Consider the following 17,307-nt stretch of genomic DNA (forward strand, 5'->3'; position numbering starts at 1 on the left):
TCCAACGCTCCTTAATAAATTAATAAATCTATATATTTTAATATATAGTTTCTATACCTTCAGCTTTTGTCTTGTTTACTCCAGTACAGTTTTGTTTAGCTTTGTATTATCCCGATATGTCTTTCCCTAAAGAATTGAATTCATCCTCTTCCTTTAACTTTCTAATATATATATATATATATATATATATATATATATATATATATATATATATATATATAGAGAGAGAGAGAGAGAGACAAAGAGAGAGACAAAGATATCGTATATTGAATCAATACTATGATAAGCAATTACGTATTAAAAAATGAGAAATTACCTACCATCACCAAAAAATACGAATTGAATGTTAGTGCTGAGGATAAATTTGATTGAAAAAGAGTTTAATTCTTATTTTCTATCACTAGTACTTTTGTTCTCATTTTAAATGTCATTAGCACAACCTTTCAGTCGAGTTGTGGGGTCTGCCCTACCTTCTCCATATTATCTTCTAAAAAATGCAGTCTTTAACACCTATCCTCAACCGCTATCTTCAAACAATGCTCAACCGGGCTCGTAGACATTCGACGTCTCTATTCACCTTGCCACTTGACGAAGGCCACAGGAATATGTATTCGAAACGTGAAACAACAACTAAAAAAAAGATGAGGATAATAGTCCGCAATAAATAAATTAATAAATAATACTCATCTCAATAATGAATTCCAATGAAATATTATAAACGCTTAACATATTTGTCAATATGTTAATAATCTTTTCAATGTTATTTAAATTTAACATATTTGAACGTATTATTTGCATCCTTCCGACTAATATTTTCAACTTGAGATTTTCACACGTTTCGGTCGCTGTAACTTATTATTCTCTAAATCTTGTCACATAACGAAATTGGAAAATGTACAAGCTAAGGACGTAAGGTCCCATGTCAATCATTCACCATTAAGAGCCATTATCAACAAAAGTATACGTCATCTTACTCCCTCTGATGAATCAGTGCTAAACTAAGGTCACAACTTCGTCATAACCATCAAGCGGATTCTACACTTAGACATGATAGCTTCAATAGAGGTGGCTGCCTGGAATAAACTCAAAGCACAAGGAGATGAACTAGAGTGGAAAGTGAGACAAACACTCAAGAATTAAACGCCTCCAAAACCGATCTTCTCAAAGGAAGAATGTTGAATATCAAGTCAGTGCGCAGTGACAATGGTATCGTAATACAACCAGCAGGAAAGGCAATGCTACAGCGTTAATGGATAGAGCAGAAATATTTCCTAGCTGGACAAGATAGACCTGAAGAGGGTCAAAGGTTATATTGTGGAGATGACACGCAAGGTGAGAACAGTAGTTCGAAAAATACAAAATAAAACGAATAATTCGTCATCTCAAAAATTCAGAAACGTAATATAAGAACGTTTATTGCGTTGTAGAATTTCAATAATATAAGACAATCATAAAGTTGATAAAAATGAGTTCAAATATGAGATAATGTGTTTTAGAAGAACTTAATTATCTTTAAAAGAATGATTATGTATTTTGAGCGTTATTGAATGAAATAATGTTAGTTTTATTAATTTGAATCTAATCTTATTTGATTTTTTACATAAAATGTTTCGTGTCGGTGAAGATTTAGAAAATGATTAAGAGAATCGCAATAATTGAGGCATCCATTAATCTTTTCGTAATTACTTTTATTATTATTAAATGAACTTCAATGAATGGAATAGAATCTTCAATTTTTGTGATAATTATGAAAAATGGATATAATTTAGAGTGCGTTTTAAACAAATTCTTCAGTTACATCGTGTAACATGGTTTTCATTATTGTGTAATATAGAAAATCTAAGTATAATTTGGAATCCTTGTGACTAATGTTTTATTAAATGTTGTCTTTACATTTTGGACGATATAACCTCAAAACCTCTTGTCTAACTCGGGAATCTTTATTGATTCCTGAGACTACAGAGCTGGAATACCGAGTGAATCATTACGTTAGTAGGTATCTTATGCAATAAGGGAGGGATTACCACCATAAATATTAAAAGTAGGGCTTTTATATTTTGAACCTTAAACGTAGAAGTGCGAATAAGTATAGCTATTGATGAGGTCGATGGCTAAGTAATACCTTGGGAGAACGTGGGTCAAACAAGTCGGCGGGTTTAGTAGTGGCAAAAGAGGACATTTTGGACGATGGCATTAGGGTGGCTAGATAAAACAGCTGAGATTGACCGTAGGGAATAGCACGTAGACGAGCGGATGCCATGATATCGTCTAAACAAAATAAGAGTGCGGTCAGTGCTAATAACTGACCAAAGAGAAAAGAAAAACCTAATAAGAAGATGATCTTAGTTTTTCTTAACCCGGTGATGGGGGTGAAAACTCTAGGGATTGTTGTTAAATTTGGATAGGGAATATACTAGAAAATATATACAAGCATTTTTGGGAAAGGTACGAATATTTTTTTTAAAATGGCGTTGAACAAGTGTCATATATTGGTGTCCCGGATAACGCCGGTTCATCTGAGGTAAGCAAAAGTGGTTGCGATTGACAATGCTGCTGCGTACAAAATTTATAACAGAAAAGATGTTTGAAGAAAAAATGTTTGAATGACAAAAGGAATGTATAATATACGACATTATATTTAGGAATTTAATTTTCCAAAAAGACGAGGTTAATACACGACAAAGATCAAGTAACTGATTCTTCATGCTACGTGCAAATAATGGCGTACTTACATAGAGAAGAGTGTAACAGTTCGTCGGAAAAGAGACGAGTAAGACAATTTTAAGTCTGAGAATTGGAGTCGAGAATCATAGGAGCATTCGTTGTGAAAACAACGAACTGTAATCACGAAAAGGAAACGACGTGCACTCTGAGGGCAAAAGAAATCGCTACCATTAATAAATACGTGACATATTGTTGTTACGCGTCTTCGGAGAAGAAAATAATTTGCATTGCATGAAAACTACGTCAATGTGTTGCGATTACAAACGTATGTTCTTCTTTTGTCTGGCGCCAAGCAGACAAACACGTTTGTATGTCCCGTAAAAAAACTATTTATAAATTTTTATATGTCCCGGGGAAATTTTATCTATATGTGTAATGTTTATGCGTAAACCATAACACACGCACACACGCGCGCGCCCACGCCGAACATTATACACACTAGCCGATCACACGTATTGACACGTATTGACACTCAACGCAATAGAGACGATCACAGGCGAACAGAACCATTTACATATTCACATCAGCCCCTTTAAGAAACTTGTTTCTTATCGTTGAACACTTTCAGTTGGATAAAGTTGGTCTGTTTCGCTCTCATGTGCAAGTCGTCATATAATGATTAGATCACTCTGACAGACGTAAAAAAAATGTTAAAATAAAATGTTTACGTTCCAATGTTATTTCACGGGGTTAACGGTAGCCGAATGGATACGGTATTTGCTAATGAAGCCGAATGGATACGGTCTTTGTTAATGTCGCTGGGTTTGAATCTATAGACTGGTGGTAATTGTGACACATCTACACTGAAGATTCACAAGAGGATGAAACACTTGTGTTTGTAGGTATATAATAATTATTCTAGTAAATAATCATGTCTATCTATCTATCTATCTATCTATCTCTCTATCTTTCTCTCGCTCTCTCTCTTTTATATATATATATATATATATATATATATATATATATATATATATATATATATATATATATCGGCGAAAAAAACCACACCTCTGTAGAAAAGTACCCAATTGACGGTGAAGATATTAATGTTTTAAGCCAACTTTTCCATATTTGTCGTCTGAAAGGTCGAACTTCAAAACGAGACTGATCTTGGTAAAATCCGTCGCCTCTGTCGAAAGTTTTGGCAGAGATGCACACATACACACATACTAACATTTATATATTGGTAACTATAAATCATTGACCCAAACAGATTAAAAAGCTTGCGCTATCTCTGAAACCCTTTATGTAAAATTTCAAATATTGGACCAGAAATTGCCTGAGTAATTTGGTAGAGACCAAAGATATATTTTTTAAAAATTTGACTCCCTATTAGGACACCTTAACATTTATTGTTTGGGGCTCAAATCAAGTTACTAAGTTAGATCCTTGTCAAAGGAACCTATATCTAAAATTTCGAGTGTTTAGACCCAAAATTGTCGGAGGAGTTTGGTAGAGTTCTCAAAGGTCAAATCGTTGAACTTCGACCCCTTAACAGTCAAATTTCTGACCGCAAACGGATTAAAAAGATTTTCTCAAATCTCAGTACTCTGTATATCAAACTTCGAGTCTGTAGACTGAAAATTCCACACACAGACAGAGCCACGTTCACTTTTATATATATATACTAGCATGGGTGTCTAGCGTTGCCCGGGTGTGAGGTATATGCTGAGCCAAAAAAAAAAAGGTAAATTTTTTAAACTTTGACCCCTATTATGACCCTTTAACATTTATTGTTTAGGGATCAAATCAAGTTATTAAGTTAGATCCATACCCAAGTGAAATGTACACAGATACACAGACAGACACACAGACAGACAACCAGACACGTTCACTTATATATATATATATATATATATATATATATATATATATATATATATATATATATATATATACATACACAATAGTATTTAGCATTCAGATAACCTATTGTCATTTTACTGGATATACACATAATGAAGAACTCACTTATACATACATTCCTGGATGAATAATTCGGAATAAAGAAATTAATCCCAAGACTTAAAAGTATACGTTTAGACTCATCGAATGCATAATTTTGTCTGGGCAACACTGGTAAAAAATGTACCAACTTTTGGCTCTTTACTTAGTTACGTTTTACTTTTAGTGAGATAAAAGTACCTACATAGAAAGATACGAACAACTGACTTTCATATACTACATTAATAAACATAAAAGAGATATAAATAATAATTTTCTTGAACGCATTATATATATGGTTGATGAAGTGGCAAAGTATTCGCAAATATAAGATTCGGGTTTTACATCCTGACTTTGAATGAGTTCCACAGAAGAGAACGGAACTCGCGTCTTGAACTTTCGGTTTCTTGGCGATCATGGCTGTTCTGAGTTACCTTACGTTGCTTACTTGTGGATATATATATATATATATATATATATATATATATATACAATATATATAGATAATAATATATATACGCAAAATAATATATACATATATATATATATATATATATATATAATTATATATAAGCGAAGTGGTTATTGATCAATATACTAGAAAGCTACGGTTTACGATACTGTTTTGTTTAAAAATCTCCGGAACAGTATTTCTAGGGGGAAAAAACCGATGATTCCTTACAGAATATTAATTAAACTGTTTGTTCATGTAAATAAAACTGGTTAGCGATACGGGAGATTATTTGATCTACTGACAAAATAATGTTCCCATGAAGGCCAATTTTTGAAAACAATTTTAAAGGTTTTGAAGAAATTTACACAATTATATATATATATATATATATATATATATATATATATATATATATATATATATATATATATATATATATATATATATATATACAGTGATGATCATATTTATTGGCACGGTAAAATAAAAGTTACATTTTGTCTAATAAATTCTAAAAAAGGGATTAAATTAAAGAAAATAGCAAAGTATATTATGTAGTTTTAACTGGCCTTTCCGATGCAGCAATCGGATTTTAGAAAAAATAAATAACAAAGGAACAACAAACATAATTGCAAAATACCCTTGTTCAAAATTATTGGCACGATTTATTTAATAATCAATTGTATAGCCTTTGGCCTTGATTACCTTCCTCAGTCGCTTTTCATAGTTTACAACCAAGTTGTTGCACTCTTCAGTAGTAATTTTAGCCCACTCTTCCTGACAATAATCCTCCAATTGAATAAGATTCTTAGGCTTCCTTTGCATTACCCTCAATTTTAATGTTCTCCATAAATTTTCAATTGGATTAAGGTCTGGGCTTTGTGATGGCCACTCCAAAACATTAATATGATTGTCCTCAAGCCATTTCTTAGTCAGTTTAGCCGAATGCTTTGGGTCATTATCTTGCATGAACCACCAACGACGACCAAGTGAGAGCTCTTTAGCAGAGTCTTTCAGGTTTTCATCCAATATTTTAACATAATCTTCCTTTTTTATGCTACCTGTGACCTTAACAAGTCGCCCTGGTCCAGAGGCAGCAAAGGATCCCCAAAACATCAAACTGCCTCCACCGTGCTTCACTGTGGGTATGGTGTTCTTAGGCAGGAAAGCTTCGCCAGATTTTCTCTAAATATAAGACACTTTATTATGGCCAAATAACTCTATTTTCGTTTCGTCAGTCCATAGAACACGTTTCCAGAATGCAACATCTTTATCAATATGACGTTTTGCAAAGGCTAGCCTTGCTTTCAGGTGCATAGGCTTCAATAAGGGAGTCTTTCTCGGACGACATGCTTTTAAACCAGCTCTCTTCAAAACTCTGCCAACTGTATGTCGAGATACATTCACTCCAGAGGTGCTCTATTCATCAACAATCTCCCCAACAAAATAATCAAAACAAGTTATACAAAAGCACATTTCATTGTAACAATAACTGAAGTAGTGTTGTTTAGGCGGGGTTATTTGTGATTGGTATCTCTGGTTTTGCAATGGAAAACAAACAAGCATAAAAGTTACGATCTTTTGTACCATAAACAAGATAAAAATGTTTAGTAAGTCATCGGCAATCAGAACATTCATGGTAGTGCAATCGTTTTTATAGATGAAAAGGAAAAATATTCGTCCGGCTGATCCTATCATTTCTCTTAGATTAATTAAATGTATATTTTTTTATGTGTCATAGCAAACTTACATTTATATAATACCATGAGAATAATATGATCTATGTTGGAGACAAGACATCATTATTTTAATATATATATATATATATATATATATATATATATATATATATATATGTGGGGGTGCGTATATATATATATATATATATATATATATATATATATATATATATATATATATATAAAGCTGGACGTCTGGTCAGGAATGGGCTCCTAGATGTTTGACTATTATAGAAAACTGATCATATATAATGATAGATGTATCCAGGCACAGGAATCGGTATGTTTGATCTGGCATAATGATGATTCAGTAAAATTGTGGGGTCTGCGTACGCGCCACGTCCACAAAGTATGGAAATAAATAATAAAAAAACGTTTACAAGTGTTTTTGATATAGATGTACATAATAATACTTTGATAAGTATGTTTTAACTTAAATAGAATGGAAATAGGCACAATTTTTAATAAAGACTTTTCATATTTATTTGTGTAAGTATACTTTGATAATTATGTTTCAGTTTGAAGAAATATGGTATAATAAAATTATGGGGTGTTCGTTCGCGCCTGACCTCCATAGAATGGAAACATGTCACAAAGTTTAACAAGGTTTTTTAATACATATCCACAGAAAATTGTGATAAGTGTTTCAGTGTGAACAGGTATGGGATAATAAATTATGGTGTTTATCTATTTTAATTTTACTTTCATCATATTTTGATTTGGTTTTAATACCCACAAATTGGAAGCTATCTCTTTACAACCCTTCATTTTCATAACCTATCATCTATATATATAAACTAGCAAATTTAGATTTGCAATTACAAAATATGATTCTAATTTTTTCCTTTGCTCTTTATTCTAACACTACACTAAGTTTACTGTGTTATTTCGCTACAGTTGATATTGTGTAGAACAATAAGAAAATCATAGTGAACAATGCATTCAACAAAATTTCACACACATTTCTAGATACCTATATCTAATAAGTTCAAAAGAAAGGACACACTTAGGGAGGTATTTTGGTGGTCAAGTCACTAAAAAGAGATTAGCTGGTTTCCCGGCATAGCCCAGGATATAATAAAGATTGACTGAAATACATGTTCTAGCTGGTTTCTAGGCGTTGCCAGGGATGTAATATAGACACATTATGTTGTATATTACCTGTTCTCTTCTCCCTAAGGTAAAACAATTTCATATACATGCTGTAAATTACCTATGCTAGGGATAAAACATGAACAATATCAGTCCTAGGGTAGATAAAACAAATAATACATAGAGATGAAAGATTCCTCTCCCCTAAGAATCAAACATATGTTCAATATCTGCTTTTGTTTTTTCATTGTTTATACGGTCCCGAGCAACGCCGGGTAGCCCTGCTAGTACTTTCATAAATCAGAATCTATTTTCTGTAGGCTGTTTTTGAACTCAGTCAACGACGGGCACTTTTGCTAGTATATATATATATATATATATATATATATATATATATATATATATATATATATATATATAAGGTTTTCAAAATATGCACGGCAGATAAGCTACACTTCCCTCAATTTCTACGTATGAGGCTCGACACAAAAATTATCTTGTTTGAAGGTCCACGGTGTTTTTTTTGTTTTACATATAGGAAGGTTTTATGCATAACCCACACCTTTTGGTACAACTGCTAATCTCAGTCAATGCGATGATTTTAACAAGACAGAACAGATAGTAGAGCTCAGATCTTATATTAGAATTTTCTTTTTCATAATTGCATGTTTTAATGAAAACTAAAGGTGCATCTCCCCACGTGGATTAAACGCCACCCTGAATACAACTGGAAATTTCTGCGTCATAGCGTGATACATACAACCCTACTATTTCTAAATTGTCATCCATTTAGTACTTATTAATATAATTGTTGCCTAACTTATTGACACACTCAGACGCACACTCCGACGCACACACACACATATATACACCTAAACATATATATATATATATATATATATATATATATATATATATATATATATAATGCAATTTATAGATAAACATTGATATATATATATATATATATATATATACATATGGAACCTTTAGCTTACCTTTTTGGATGTTGTAAGAAAGCAGAGTGGCAAACTCATGGCTACCCACACAATGATATGATTTATATATATACCTCTCCATCGTACAGTATATCGATACACTAAGGCTGACTGGGATAGCTTCCGTACATTTATATCTGATCTACCTCTGCATTCCATGTTTAAAAAGGATGTGCCCTCTATAATATTAGACCTGACGGAATGGTTAATTGTAGGCATTGACCGTTTCATACCCTCGAAAAATTTTCAGCAAAAACCTAACAGCCAGCCATGGTTCTCTCCAAAATGTGCTGCTGCCATTGCGCACAGAAATCACTTTTTCCACTGTTTCCAACGTAATAGATGTATGGAAACTAAAGCCGCTTTCAGGACTGCCAGCAACAATTGTAAGAAAGTAATAAAGAACGCAAGAGAGTTGTATGCTCAATCTGTTAGGTCCAAAGTATCTGAGCAGCGGCTTGGTTCCCACCAGTTTTGGCAAATAGCAAACAGAATCCTGAACAAAAGCGTGTGCTCCATCCCAACTATTATCAATGGACCTCCTTGTCAAGAATTTTGCAGCTAATTCTACCCTTTGCGATCAAGGCCGCCAACCCCCAATATTTCCTCCTGTATCAGAAAACACGCTATGTGATATTGTATATCTGTACGTGATGTTGCCAAGCTAATCAAAAACCTTGATTCCAGTAAAGCAACTGGCCCTGACGGTATTCCAATTATAGTACTCAAAAAACTTCAACCTGAACTAGCGCCCATACTTACAAAACTGTTTAAACGTTGTCTTAAGGAGAATAGTTTCCCATCTCCCTGGACAATTTCATCAGTATGCCCTGTATTTAAGAATTCAGGTGATCGCTCATCCCCCTCTCAGTACAGGCCAATAAGTCTCCTGTGCGTCATGAGTAAGTTGCTGGAATCTGTGTTAAATACAGAAGTAATCAACCATCTCAACAAAAATAACCTTCTTAATGACACTCAATATGGTTTCCGTTCTGCTAGATCTACTGCAGATGTGCTTACAGTTATATCTCATAGGATTAGCAAATCTCTCGACGGAGGCAACCTTTCTAGGGCAATTGCTCTTGACATATCTAAGGCCTTTGATAGGGTATGGCATAAAAGTTTCCTTCATAATATCTCTAGCTATGGTATTGCTGGAAATGTCTTCTCAATTATTAAATCATTTCTTTCTGATAGGTTCATAAGAGTAGTAGTCGAGGGGCAAAAATCAGAAGCTCACAGTATTAATGCCGGTGTCCCTCAGGGGTCTATCCAGGGCCCAACACTTTTCCTGGTCTACATTAATGATCTTCCAAATCACACCCTTACATCATTTGTAGACATTTATGCTGACGATACTACCATTTATAGTAGCGCATCTAAGACAGTAAACGACCAAGTTCTCTCCAATTCTCTCTCCTCTGATCTTTAGCACGTAGTACAATGGGGTAAGGAGTGGCTGGTTACTTTTAATGCATCTAAAACCAATCTTCTCTCTTTACATCATCAACATTCTGATCCACATCTGGCATCAATTGAAATGAATGGCTCTCGTCTTCAGGAGGCCTCAAGTTTTGACAAGCTTCTTGGCTTGACCATTACTCCTGATCTTAAATGGAACACGTACATCAAATATGTTGCCAAGGCCGCTGGAAAAATGGTGGGATCTTTCTATCGATCCAGTAGATATGTCACTGCTGATGCTATTCTCTATCTATATAAGAGCCAGGTACGTCCAAGGATGGAATACTGTTGCCACATCTGGACAGGAGTTGCTAGAAAGGACTTGTCCTGCCTTGATAGAGTTCCAAATAGACTTCGAAGCCTTGTGGGGGTGTCCTTTTCTCTTCCCTGCAACCTCTATCTCACAGAAGAGATGTTGCGAGTTTGTCTCTGATGTATCGTTATTTTCATGGAAAGTGTTCGACTGAGCTTTAATCTATGGTCCCCCTCGCAAAACTTTCACAAGAAACACTCGTCTAGCTGTAAACACTATCAATAATCCCCCCACTCTTTATCTGTGCCTAAACCTAAACGTAGGTTCCATGAACAAAGCTTCTTTCTTAGAACTGCACGCCTGTGGAATTGTCTTCCGTTTTCCTGCTTTCCGGCTGACTACAATATGGTTGTCTTCAAGTCTAACGTAAATAAGTTCTTGATGAGCCGTTCCATATAAGTTATCAAATTTACCAAATTTTCATTACTAATGATTACTATATTGTCCAATTTCTACTGTACACTCTTTAACCCTTATCCTTGAGTGGCCTCTTGGCCTTGATAATGTGGTGATGCCTATGTAATATATATATATATATATATATATATATATATATATATATATATTGTGCATTAGGCATTTTTTTTATCAATCAAACATTATTAAATACGACAGAGTTTCTCTATAATTATACCTTTTTTATTTTTTCAATTTTTCCAATTATCTTTTTGTGTTAAAAATTGAAATGTTAATATATGTCCTATATGTAACACAAACGTTTTCGTTTCATTCTGAAAGCATCTTTAGGTGTGAATCAAATGGTGTTCGAAGAAATGCTTACGAGGAAAATAATTAGTAGTAGCAGCAAAAAGTTACTTTCATAGACAACCGGCGCCGGGGTGTTTTCATGGCCGCTAGTCAAACTCTGGGATGAGTTATTGAGTCACTCTAATGGAGATATGGGAGAGAGGTTACAAAGTGCATTTTTAAATAGTGTGGCTTATTTGAAATGCGACGTTGTTTATTTCAGTTTGGCGGGTTTTTAATTTTTATGATTTTTGTATTACTGACGTCGTGAGAATAATTTACATTTTGTACATCATCAAAAAATGTACTGCTATCTATATCATGCATGGTGAGACGACGTGGTATGGTAGTGGTTGTGTGAATAACGTGACTATTCGTTTCAAGGTTGTTGTTGGAATAACAGTCTTCAAATGATCATTTAAAATTATGTACAACATTAATTAACGTTAAGGGTTTTAGAATTGGAGAGGCATTGTTTGTTGCTAAAATGTTGTGACGTTGAAATTTCTGATAATGAGTTTAATCTTATTATTATTGCCAATATGAGAGTTGATTGCAGTAGAACATGTTATTACCATTCAGGATTTGAATCTGTATGACAGTGATGATATTTTTTAAAGATTCTGACGCATTGATTTTTAATTACCTTCGACAATATAACAAGGATTATTATTATGTATAATTACGTGTATGATTTAATTTTTTTTATTTCGACGATGTTAGATCACCATTTTAACGAATGATATTAGTTTTGTGTTTTTTAACTTTGACTATTTGTAACGGTGAGAGAATTCACCCTTTAAATTTAAAAAAAATTAAAAATTCAGTAGAGTTGTTTTTTGTAATTGGAAGTGTGAGAATACATTGTTAATGAGAAAATCAAGGAATGGGTTTTTGTTTTAACGCTTCGTTCTACAATGTAAAGCAAAATTTTAACAGCATTCCGTCTATCTTTCTGTCTCTTTTTCTCTCTCTGTATGATACACACACATATACACACAAATATATATATATATATATATACATATATATATATATATATATATATATGTGTATATATATATATATATATACATATATATATATATATATATATATATATATATATATATATATATATATATATACAGAGATGGAGAGAGAGACGGGGGAGAGAGTGTGTCTGTGTATCACAAAAATGAGTACACCCCGCACATCTCTTAACATATTTAAGTATATCTCTTTATGGGACAACACTGAAAAATATATTTTTTGACACAATCAAAAGTCGTCTGTCTGCAGCATGCATAAGAGTTAGATTATTTTCGGCTCCAAATAATTCAAAATATAATATAAATCATTGGAAATAAAAGTGAGTACACCATTTACGAAAAGTTCTCAATATTAACATACAACATGTCAACTCTATATTTTGTGTAGCCACTATCATTATCCAAAACTGACTCTACTCTACAGGGCATGGAGTTTACCAGAGCTTCACATACAGCTACTGGAATGCTCGTCCACTCCTTTAAATACGACGTCGCAGAGCTGGAGGATATTTGAGACTTTGCGCACCTCAAACTTATGCTTTTGGATGCCCAACATAGGTTCTGCTTGGCTACTTCCTTACATTTACCCTCCAACTCTTCAGTAAAGCAGTGTTTGTCTTGGATGTGTATTTTGGGCTATTATCATGCAGAAACACTGCTCTGCAACCCATTTTCTGGGGATCATGCTCTACTGCAGCATTTACAGTACATGTCGGAGTTCATTTGTCTCTCAATGAAATGTATCTCTCCAATACCTCCAGTACGCATGCAGCCCCAGCCCATGATATTCCCACCACTATGCTTGATTGTAGGCATGATACATTTATCGTTGTTCTCCTCACCTAGTCGCCGTCACACATGCTTAAGGTCATGAGAACCAAACAAATTAAATTTCGTCTCATCAGACCATAGGGCATGGTTCCAATAATCTATGACCTTTGTTGACATGTCTTCAGCAAACTGTTTTCCGGATTTCTCGTGTATTGCCTCCAGAAGAGGCGTCCCCCATGGTGTGACAGCCATGCACACCAATTTGATGTAATGTGTGGCGTATGGGCTGAACACTAACAGGCAGAGCACCGACCTCTTTAATTTCTGCAGCAATGCAAACATCACTCCCTCGCCTATCTTTCAAAGAAAGCATTTTGATCTGACGCTTAGCACGTGCGTTCTGCTTCTTTGGACAACCTACCCGAGGCTTATTCTGAGTGGACTGCTGTTTTAAAATGCTGGATAATCTCAGCCACTGTGCTGCAGCTAATTTTCAAGGTGTTCATGTAGCCTGAGTTATCTTTATGTAGTGCATCAATACGATTTTTAAGATCCCTAGAAAGTCCTTTGCCATGTGGTGCTATGTTGGAACGTTGTGACTGGCAAACGAGAGAGTGTGAAACCTGCACGCCAAATATGAATACACCTGCCTCCTATTAACACATGGCATAGTTACACTAATGAGTCACATGACATTGTTGAGGCGAAAAAGGGCAATAATCCATGTAGATATATAGGGGTGGAGTTTTCTATTTTGAGGGGGATTGTACCCATTTTGATGGGTGTAGTTCCTTAGAGGCGTACTCACGTTTGTTGCAAGAGATGCCTATATTTTGGGTTATTTTGAGGGGAAACGAAACTAACTCTGGTATATATGCTGCAGGCAGACTATTTTCATTGTGTTAAAAACGTATTTTTTCAGTGTTGTCCTATGAATAGATATACTTAAATATTTGAAGAAACGTGTGAGATGTACTCACTTGCTATACACTATATATATATATATATATATATATATATACATACATATATACATACATATATACATACATACATATATATATATATATGTAGTCATGATGATATTTATTGGCACAGTCCAATAAAAATCATATTTTGTTAATAAAATCTCATCAAAATGGTCAGAATCAAAGGTTATTATGTAGTATCATATGTATTTTTAACTGCTCTTGCCGATGCAAGAAGTGGATTAAACAAAAATTGAATACTAAAAAAATTACAAACGAAATTTCTAAATTATTGGCAAGGCTTATTATGTTCATCTATTACCAGTATAATTACATCCAATGTCATGTTTGACATCCGTTACCTTTTTGGAGCCTAATTATGTTTATTTAATGTTAATTTACTTTTTTTTTCTTTTTCCAGATAATAGTAAGACAAGCTTAGCTTTGAATTAATTTAAATCAAGCGATTTTCGTTATTATTAAGACTAAGAAACACAGCGAAGACACCAGGAAGCGTGTGATAGCGTGTCATTAAAAAGGGGATGGCTATGATATGATTTCTAAGAAACTAAACCTTCCCAAATCCACTGTTCGAGCGATCGTAAAGAAGTTCAAATCGCAAGGTCACGTTATGAATTTGGAAGGTGGGGGGGGGGGAGAAAAGGGATATTGTCCGCGAGAGCAGAGCGCAAAATAGTTCGACGTTTCTACCCAAACCCAAGGGTCACTTGTGGGGAGATTGTAGAGGAACAAAGAAGCTCTGGAATGAGCATGTCTCGACACACAGTTGAGAGAGTTTTGAAGAGAGCTGGTTTGAAAGCATGTCACCCTCAGAAGACTCTATTATTGAAACCTGTGCATCTTAAAGCAAGAATAGAGTTCGCAAAGCGCCATATTGATAAAGATGCTGCCTTCTAGAAACATGTTATATGGTCCGATGAAACGGAATTTGAGTTAATCGCCCATAATAGTGTTTCTTCTGTTTACAGGAAACTTGGCGAAGCCTTCTTGCCTAAGAAAACCAAACCAACTGTGAATTGGGGATGATTTGCTGCCACTGGATCAGGACGACTTGTTAAAGTCACAGGCACCATTAAAAAATAGGATTATGTTAAGGTCCTGAATAAAATCCTGAAGGACTCTGCCAGACAGATGTTACTTAGTCGACGTCGGTGCTTCATGCAATATAATAATATGTTTCGTTTCAAAGTGAAATCACAACCATCCCACGCTATCTTAGGGCGGTGTTGAAAAGTGGTCAGAATTGGCCCAAACTATAGGTCCACCGGACCTATATTATAATTTATTGACTAAACTAATTTTATAAACAAAACATATTTCCAGGAAAGTACCTACTTCGGATTATTCAAAATACAGATTGGATCACATTACCTCACTGCTATCAAAGACATTCACTTCGGATTTTACCATGCAATTTGGATGTAAATGTCTATATCCTTTTCAGTAAGTTCCCTTACTCTATGATATTTAAATACTTAAAAAAACTTTTAATTGTGATTTTCCATGTCTCACTGACTTTAGCAACCAAGGTGTAAACATTTAAAATTATTTGCGAATATTTTCTTCTCTAAAGAGACGGTTGACATTGAAATCCTATAGGATAAGGAGTTATAATATTTCAAATGTATGCTTTGTCTTACATAGAATAATTAAAATCTTTTGATATGAAAATAAGCAATTTCACGTTATAAATTTTGGATTTATTGAATAATGAAAATTTGATTTATTTGCATTATCTTGTATATCGGGTAATTTTTATTTAGTTGGGATAGTCCTTGTAGAATATTACTGCAAATAATATTTTGTAAGACCTATAATCACAGGTTTCCGTACCAGTTGATTGTTAGATTATTTTATTCTGAAGTATATATATATATATATATATATATATATATATATATATATACATACATATATATATATATATATATATATATATATATATATAAATTAAGCGTAAAGTTGCACAGGAAGTTATTAAATTAACAAGTTCATTAAAGTTCCTAAAAGATGAATAAGGGATATAGGTTTTACCACATGGCATTTTGAGGCTTAGTGCTTTTCGTCAAAAAAAAAAAAAAGATAAAACTCCAGCATTATTCAAAAGTAAAGGTTAAAAATAACAGGGATTTTAAAACAGAAAAAAAAATTAGGTAAAAATCTTTTTAAAACGTACGCTACAATGGGGGATATGATTCGGTAAAAAAGAGAAGACAGAAAAATACAACAAATACTAAAACAATATACAAAACAATGTATAAGAAAATGAAGTATTGGAAAATTGTTAAGTTTTATAAATGTGTGTTAAGCTAAAAAAAATAAAGAAAAATGTAAAAACTCCAAAACAAAACGCAGAAATAAAATTCTGATAAAAAATTAATTATAAAAAATAGATAAATATAGACAAATATGTACAAAAAGTTGGAGAAGGGTAAAATATAAAATGAGACATATTAAAAAGTTAAAAAGTAAATGGATTTAAGTTCTTGGAAGAAATAATTAGGTGTTCTCAAGGAAAAAATAAGACAGAAGTACACATCTAGTGTATTCACGTGCAGAATTAATATATATATATATATATATATATATATATATATATATATATATATTACATGGAAGGGCTGTCCCCTTACATTGTAATAAGAAGACATACTAGATAAGTTAAAATGATATTAGGATAAGGTTAGAATCGAACCCTGTATGCAAATGTTAAAGATAATAATTGAAAATGGAATGTTAGAAATTAAGTCTATTGTTAATTCTATTAGAAATAGTTAACTATTGTGTATGTCGGAAAAAGAGTCGGTTGTCCATTCTTTTAAAAATCTGAATATTAAATGTCGATTAAAAGAATGGACAATGTAAATTAAAAATATATTATTTAAAAATAGGTTAGAATTAAAACTGAGGATCCTTTTGTTTGCCAAACACATGTAAAACAATGTGAAACTTAGTTACGTTTAATAACACACTTCTGACTTCATAAAAAAAACGAGATTTCTTAATATAGGAATCTAAGGGTTCAAAGTTAGAAGTCAGTT

The sequence above is a fragment of the Euprymna scolopes genome, chromosome 38 (genome assembly GCF_053919585.1).
Source record: "Euprymna scolopes isolate OS-2025 chromosome 38, ASM5391958v1, whole genome shotgun sequence".
Classification (NCBI taxonomy): domain Eukaryota; kingdom Metazoa; phylum Mollusca; class Cephalopoda; order Sepiida; family Sepiolidae; genus Euprymna; species Euprymna scolopes.